The sequence below is a fragment of the Lonchura striata genome, chromosome 1, assembly GCF_050655825.1.
Source record: "Lonchura striata isolate lonStrDom1 chromosome 1, ASM5065582v1, whole genome shotgun sequence".
Classification (NCBI taxonomy): domain Eukaryota; kingdom Metazoa; phylum Chordata; class Aves; order Passeriformes; family Estrildidae; genus Lonchura; species Lonchura striata.
Window position 1 is genome coordinate 69,398,131 of NC_140703.1, and position 8,447 is coordinate 69,406,577.

Genomic DNA, 8,447 nt, shown 5'->3' on the forward strand with positions numbered 1-8,447 from the left:
CTACAGGAAGTGTGGCATGAATCAGGTGTGCACGTACATCAGACCTCGCGTCTCACACCGAAGACACACTGCAGAGGACAACGCCATGAGTATCCTTGTTCACATGCTTCAGGGGTGACCTTAACGAAGACGCAGTAAAAGCATCCTGGGTGCACCTGTGGATATTAACCGGCCCACAGTTGCCTATACCACTGAAACATCTTTTTTTTTTTTCTCTCTGAAGAAGAGAGGGCTTAAGAAAAAAAATAATCCCACCACGAGGCCTCCAGAACCAGTTTATTTCCCACTCCTTAAATAAGAACCGTGCTATTTTTAAGACGCATTGTGATGGGAAGCATATCTAAAAATAAGTTGCTGGCGCCCAGCGGGCCAGCGCCGCTCCCCACGCCCGTCCCCGGCAGGGCAGCCTGCCCGGCCCGCGGTCCCCGGGGCCGCCTCGTCGGGGAGGGGGCCGGAGCTGCAGGTGGGGAGGCGGCTTTGTCTGCGATCGGGCGCTAAGCGACAGCGGCGTCAAGGCGGGCAGCCGCCGGCTGGCGACCGGGCTCCGAGGAGCAGGCGGAGAGGAGCGGGCGGCGGAGGAGAAGGGGGAGCCCCCGCCTCACCGGCATCCCCGAAACTTTCCTCCGGGCCACCGCGAGGGAAGAGACGATGCCGCCGCCGCCGCGAGCCCCCGGAGCGGAGCGGAGGACCGCCCGGCGTCCCCGCCTCTCTCCCCGTCCGCCGGGCGCGGCCGAGCGCCGCCTCCCCGCTCCGGCCGCCCGCCATCCGCCGGGACGCGCCCGCTGCGCTGCGCTCCGCCGCCCGCTGCCCTCCCCGCGCCGCCGCCCGCTCACTCACCGCGCCCGGCCACCGCACCAGCGCCTCCTGCCCCCGCTCCCTCCCTCCTGTCAAGTTGAGCCCGGCCTCCCTCCGCCCGAGTTCCCCCCGCCCGGCCCCTCCTTCTCCACCGGGAGCCGCCGCCACCGCCTGGGCCCTCCCCCAGCGGAGCCGGGCACCGCCCCGCCCTCACCTGGTCCTGCCGCCGCCGCCGCCGCGGGTGCGGAGGAAGATGGGGACAGCGGAGGCGGCTCCGGGCAGTCCCAGCCAGCGGCGAGATCGCGCCGCCCCGCCCGGAGCTCCCTGGGCTCCTCCCCGCCGGGACGCCCCGAGAAGCGAGGGGGGCGGTGGGCCGGGCTGTGCCGTGCCGGGCTGTGCCGTGCCGGGAGCGGGCGGGCATGGCAGGCGCGGCCGCCTCCTGCCCCTCGGCAGATGCGGAGCGACCTGGGCGTCGCGGAGAGCCGGCCGGGATCACGGCGCTCTCTCGGGAGGAGGTGGCAGGAACCCGGCGGTGGGGCTGTGGAGCCCGGCCGGCAGCGCCGGGAGCGGCTGCAGGCCGGGCGGGTTCCCTCTGGGTCACACCATCCCAGCGCCGCTCTCCGCAAGTGTGCCGGGTCGGATACCCCGCTAGCGAGGAGAGATGCTTGGTGTAAGAAATAGAACAGAGGGTGTAAAATGGGGACTTCCAGGGAAACCGTAGTGCTGGTATTATCTGACAGCAAGGAGGTCTTAATCTGACGTCCTGGATGGGGTACGGGTCTAAAATAAGGCGGAAAGGGTTAAGTGAAGTCCAAAAAGAAGAGAAGCTGCAGTGCGTGCTCTGTGCTGTGATCGGGAGGAGCAGGAACGCGGTGCCGATGCTGAGAGGCATCCCGAGGCGAGAGCTCTCCGTTATCTGCTCGGCGAGGGGCTGGCGAAGGATGGGGTTTTAAGTCAGCGGTCTCAGGCAACTTAAAAGGTAACAATATGTGTGAAAGGAGTCAGCCAGGAAAGACTTAAACCCATTTATGTTGCTTTAGTAATAATACCAAGGAATAGCAGTAGGAACACAGGTATGAGAAGGTTGTTATAAAGGTGAATGTGTTTGCTTGGGAAATAAAAACTTTGTCAGCTGTTAATACTAAGATATATATAAAGTTCTTCTCAGCTTTAGGTAGATGGCCTTGTAAAAACCGGTTGGTGTCTTTTTCCTACAAGGAACACACTACTGCTTAAGTAGCATAGCTGATGAGGCCTGGTTGCCTAGGGGGGGATGTTCGTTCTCATTGTTTATTTCCACTCAGTCCTCTGGATCGCTCCCTCCTGCCAAAGTCACCTGTAATTCTTTCCTCCTGCCTATGTGCCAGGCTGATAGCCATGTGCAGAGCCACCAGTCAAGAGATGTGTCATTACTCTTTCCAAATTTGTAAGAGGCTCAAGTAAAACTGAAATTAGTGGTGATATTAGTCAAGGGATGAATTGAGGTGTCTCTTCTATTCCTTGAATTCTCATGAAGTCTCAGAAAATATAGTGTCTTTGAGAGTTGTATCTCAGTTCTCCACTTGATTTGTCAAACTGGCAAAGACTTCAAAATCTGAGGGGCATGCAGTGACAGACAAAAGGATGGAATAACAAAACAGTCATATAAGCCCCACATCACTTAGGGTTAATTCCAGGCTAAAACTGGACCACTTATTAGTCATGTCAGTTTGTTGACTATTTTAAAGCATATTTATACTACAGTTAGACACCTCTGTGGGAGCTAAATTACTGTGAATCTCAGTAATTACAAATGGTAATTTTTTTTATCCAACAACAATGTATCTAGCAGGGTGTCGCAGGCTGGTGAAAAATTAGGTATTGTCTCTATATCATCCATACACCATCTGTGCTGTGCATTACTGCCAGGCAGCACAGAGCCATTAGGGGAGAGTGGGGTAATAGACCTCCGCCTGCCTTTTAGTGCTCTCGGCATTCTACAGAGCAGGCTCTTCAGTGCTCTGGGTCCATGTCAGAGCATTCAGAGTGAGGAGGTAACAGACAGTGTTACCTCACTGCTTCAGCCTTCCCTAAAATCTCATCTTTGGTGTTCTGTAGGAAAACCGCATATAAATACTTATACCTGAGAACCAGTATTCCCTTTACTCTGGGTTCCTGTTTTCCATTCCCTTTTCCCGATTAACCAGCTTTACTGTTTTCATCATTGTATTCCTTTACTCTACATTTATGTCACTTGTCTTCGTCTGGAGGCATCTCATCTACCCAGACCTTTGTCTGGGGGATTATAAGAAAAATCAGAGTCTTCATTTTGGATTTTGACTTTTATAACAGTTCATTACAAAAGGAAGGGCAGTCTGAGGAGACACAGCAAAAACGCTGTGATTACCTTGAGCACCTATAATGTCTTTTCAGGCTGTGCCATCTTACAGGTTGAGACTAAGCTCTTGGAAAACATATTGGAATTTTGTAGGGGTGTAAAGTTTCATGAGAAGCCAAATTAAATCTCTACACCCAACTTTCAAAAGCCACTGGGAAACAAGAATTTAAAGGTTATACAGTAACCTAATTTAAAGGTTACACAATATTAATCTCCTAAAAGGCAATAAATTAAATCTCTAGGCTGATTTCCCTAGAGTAGACTAACCAATGCAACTCAGCCACTAAGGAATTGATGGTTATTGTGAATGCTGGGCCAAAATTTCTAACATTCAAGGGAAAAAGAGGATCAGAGTGATTATTGTGATTTAGAATGACTGGGTGAGCCCCTTTGTCTTCAGGTCAGCTAGATTTTGTAATTACATTTAATTAGGATATCTCTTAAAGCCATGGGTTAGAGAAAATCTGATTTTCTCATGTTTGTAGAAAACAGTTTTGAGAACCAGTGGCATCCTGTAGAAGGCAATTCTATCCCATCTGTCCTTTTGGGTGTAGAAGGATAATGCTGTATTTACCTGTTACCCTTTGAAATACTTGACTTTATTAAAAAGCAGAACCCATTATATCCTACATCTCTGTGACCTGTATTTGAAAAATACCAGAAGCAGACAAAAATAGGAAATAGTCAGGTTGTGATGTGTTTGACAGTGAATGGAAAGGGCCACCATTAATTTTGTGTCACTCAAGTACCCCCCACCTCCATGAAAACCAGGAAGGACCATGATAGTGAAGATATTATGAGGGGTGTACTGGGAGAAAGTATTGGGTTGCTGAATATGGGAACCAGGGTATGAAGTAAAAATCAAAGGGCATTGTACAGGAGACAAGCTGATGTGGAGGAAATATTGAATTTGTGCAAGAAAAGTCACTGCATGGAAGAGGAAGGAAATGGAGTATATCTCAAGACTTTTGGCCTTATTTTCTATGATTGGTCTAATAACAGTGGCAGTTTTTCATAATAGTAAATAACAGTACTTAAGTCCCTTGCAAGCAAATTAGAATACCTCTGTTCCTACAATGATGCTGAAAGCTGAATTTCCAGCCTGAAGTGATTACTCACAGGGTGTGCATTCTTGCTGGCTTCAGAGCTGAGACCTGGTCTGTCATTTAATGAACTGGCCTGCACACTTGTAAAATCATGTAATTTGTGTGGAAGCTCTCTAAAGCTCAATACATTTTAGAGTAGGAAGCTGCATTTTTAAAAAATTTGGCCTGTGCACCATTTGGCCTTAAAGACACCTATTTTGATGACTTAACAAATATTTGGAAGCTACACATAGCAGAAATTCTATAGCACAACTTTTAATGAAAAGGAATTTTTCTCTCGCTGACAGAATGATACGAAAGATCAGTTTGGATTAATTTGGTTTCTTCATTTCTCAATTTCCAAGGAAACAAGAAAACATGCTTGAAATGAATGTCTGGAAAATGATTTAGAGTTGCAAATTGTAATTTTTTGTTTGATTATATTAATCACAAATAGTTTCCGTAGTTTGGGCATTTTGACACACCCAAGAGCAAGAATATTGTCACACTGTATTTTGGAAGAGAGGGCAACTCTCAGAGGAGCTAACACAGCTTATTTACCCAACTTTTCTGCTTCTTCTAATTTCTTCAATTAATGGCCTATGAACAATGAAGGACAAGGGAAACATCCAGGAAATTTCAAATTAACATAGTCAGATGATTTGGTACGATGGTGAGACAGGGCATTTTGCACCTTTCTGCTTGACTCTTACCTACTTTTTCAAAGTGTACTGAGAATGAGTCTTCCTCAGCTACTGCATTACATTTACTTACCTTTTGGTAACACTCAAAGATCAACTATTTGCTCAGTTGTGACAAGTTCTGTTATACATGTGATTTTTCAAATTCCTTTTCCTAAGATAACACATGCTACATTAGCAGAGATAAAAGAGGAAATTGTTAGTGCTAAGAGCTGGCACTTCCTTTTTCTCTTGATATTGAGAACTATTTTTAAGTAAATTGTGAATATCCACAATTACATCATGTTGTACTAATCAGAGCTCATCCATTTCTTTTAATTTTTATCCAAGAAAATCCTGTTTCCATTCAATAAAGGCCAGAATCACACGAATGCATAGAAATTACATTCTTAAATATAGTCTCAGTTGTTTCCAGTGTCTGGAGTGGATCATACCTTCTAAAAGTTTGCATTTCTTACAGAGTCTTTTGTCCAAGAGAATCTTATTCCAGCAATGAGATTTCAAGCAGGACTCTGGCAGCTTCTGCCTTGTGAGATGTGTGAACTGACCTCAGTTTCTGTTGGTTGGGCTGAGGTGGATAGACTGAATGGGAGGTGATGGTGGAGCTACTTTGGCATCTGTCAGAAGTGACGAGGGGAGCAAGTTAGATGACTGCAAAACACCAGTTGCAAAACATGCCACATGCAGATTCATCCTTGGGGAATAATGGAGGAAATGCATTTTGAAAATGGCTTTAATCTCTTTATGGAATGAGGCACCATCTTGATGTACTCATATTCACCATCCTTCAGATGTCTACACACCGTTCAGATGTCTTCCTCACACTATTTGCTGTGCACTTGCATCTAATTATACTGATTTTTCTGGCAGGAGAACCAAAAGCTAAAAATTGGTTGTCCATCTAAAGGACTCAAGCATTGTGTGCAGTTTTCAGTGGCTGCTTGCCTCTGTGTCATTTTTTACCAGTGCAAAGAGGGGTGCAAAAAGATGATAATTTTTAACACTTTTTACAAATGACTTTTCTAATAGCATTACTTGATTTAGAGCAATTTTGAATAGGGGCCACAAGTGATTGGGAAATAAACCTTAATGGAGCATTTATAGTTGTTTAACAGGAAATACAATACTAGACCAAGCACAGAAATTATTTTCCCCATGCTAGAACATTTGACAAAGTGCACAGAAGAAGATGTTACTCACTAAATGTGCACTACAGCAGCTTCATCTGCATGCTGCTTCCCTGATTTGCACTGGTGAATGGCATAGCTGTGCCTTGAATAAGACATATAAGGGAATCGAACTTCAGTCTGCTTGACTGGATTTGTGTGTAGCAGCATGACCAAACTAATGACACACAAATCCAGTGTGTTTTCACTTGTTAAGATTCTGGAGATACTGGAGACCCTAATTTTAGAAGCAAGACTTCTCATGCTCACCTGGAGACTGTCAAGAGTGATAATAAGCCTACTATGGGCTCTTTGAAATTCTAGAAACAGATACTGTCTCTGACTGTTATTATGTCTCAAATCAAATGTTTTTCTTTCTCAGGAGTGTGAGTTCTGGATGGATATTATTGCCTAATGAGTCAAATAGCCAGTAAGTGGCCTTTCTCACTTAGATTTCACAGCATATAGTGCTTGTTTTTCATAGCTGTTAACATCAGCGGAAACAAAGCTTCTCCAAAATGGGAGGTTAGACCTTCTTAATGAATTAAAGATCTTAATAGCAAATATAGGACTGGGGTGACGTGATGAAGCTACTTGAGAAAGAGTGATTGAAAAGTATGTGTGTGTGTGCTCCTTATATAAAACGAGTTCTCTTTGCTGCCTGAAACATCATCACATTTCCAGAAACTCTAGAAAGGAAATAGGATATAATTAGACCTTGCTTTCATGTCTCTGCTTAGAATCCAGGTGACTTAGGCAGTTGTCCCTTGGCTTCCTTTTTTTTCAAATTTATTATGAATCATGAAACTGTTTTGCCCATATGCTAAATAGTGAAGCAACAAGCAGGAGAGGTATTGTACCTGAGGGCAAAACACTTGTCCCAATAAATCAGTTGGGCAAACAGGTGGAAGCTGGAAAGGTAAAATGAAGTGGCCAGGCTTCAGCTTAGCCCCTGCTGGCTGTGAAATGTGTTGGCTGCATTTATCAAGGGCATGTGTGCCTGCACAGCCCTATGTCTTTTCAGCCTTCTTCTCCCACCTCGCTCAGGGTGAGCTGTAGCACAGAGGACCAGATCACCAGATTTTGCCTGGCACTTGGGAGTCCTCTGGGCTGGAAGGGCAGTGAAGGTCTAATACAGTCTGCTTCAGCAGCCGTTGTAGCTTTTGTTTCTCATTTATCTAGGTGAAAATCAATTCTGCAACCTGTATGTCCTCCTGCCTCCTGTTCATCTACATCCATTTGGTGTAAAGGATTACCTCCTTACACAGTACCTTTTTGTAACTAAGAATGAAGTAGTAAAAATCAACAAACATGGTTTTAACCCTTATGAACAGATAAAGATGGACAGAATTGCTTCTTTAGAAATTTTCAGAAATTCTCACTTCTTCTTCAGACCCAGATGTGCAGCAGGAGTTTCTAGGCTGTCCTTCTGATGTCATTAGTTCTATACCTGAAGTTACTGTATGTTGCACAGGGCTGTAATAATCTCCTGCTCTCTGTTGCTTGTGCTCATTTTACATAAGTGCTTAGTGTGTCACATCCTAAATTAAAACTGGCTATTATCAAAGGTCTGTTTTCTTATGCAATGCCATCTTTGTTATAGGTGTCATAGTTTTTAGGGTTATTTACAGAAAATAGAAACCTAAAAACTCATCTTAAAAAGATAAAAATTGACTCTTGGAAGGTTCTGGTAGCTGTGTCTTCATTAGAAAATGTAATTATGATTACTGATTAAAAAATATAATACATATTTGCTTTCAAACAGATTATTTTTCCAAAGATCTTGTTTGAATACTAATTTTAATTGTGATATAAGAAATGAATACTTGAATTTAAAAAAATGTTTTGTGTTAAAATAGTCATTAGTAATGGCTTTCATATCAACAGATGAAGAGTAATGTGTAGGAAGAACAAAATTATTTTTTAGTATTTTCATATTAAATATATCTCTTATATTCTTAATGCTTTTTAAGCTATTTGTTAGCACCATATTGGTTACCATCAAAAACTTATTTAAACAAGTGGTACTAAAAGATCCCAGGAAATCAGGGCAGAGGACTTCTATACCTCCAAAGAAGACTTTTTGTAGGTATGAAGCACTGGAGATGCATTCAGTGTATGATCTCAGTTCTGTTTGGATGTTTCTGTTCTGGGACAACATTTCTCTCATGCTGAGTTGAGCTGATTTTAGAGAGCTGAGGGACAGTTTTACACTAGTCAGCAATAGGAGGATGTTTCTTTATTTGTCTGCTTTCTTATTCAAGGTTCAGAACTGATTCATAGAGGGGAAATGGTAGCAGAAATGTGAGAGAGGTTTCAGTTA

At 44.4% G+C, this 8,447-nt stretch overlaps 1 protein-coding gene across 11 annotated transcripts in view; it reads right to left on the bottom strand.

Annotated features, from left to right (window-relative positions):
- Positions 1–1,137, bottom strand: part of FRY (FRY microtubule binding protein) — a 221,956-nt gene extending 220,819 nt beyond the window's left edge. For 8 of the 11 annotated variants that reach the window (XM_085579499.1, XM_085579492.1, XM_085579463.1 and 5 more), the window contains exon 1: positions 1,010–1,137. The gene's annotated coding sequence lies outside the window, so the exon portion shown is untranslated. Of the gene's footprint in view, positions 1–37; positions 409–837; positions 939–1,009 lie in introns of those variants that run through there. The other 3 variants (XM_085579440.1, XM_077781436.2, XM_085579432.1) reach the window with 3 other exon arrangements.
- Between the last annotated feature and the right edge of the window lie 7,310 nt (positions 1,138–8,447).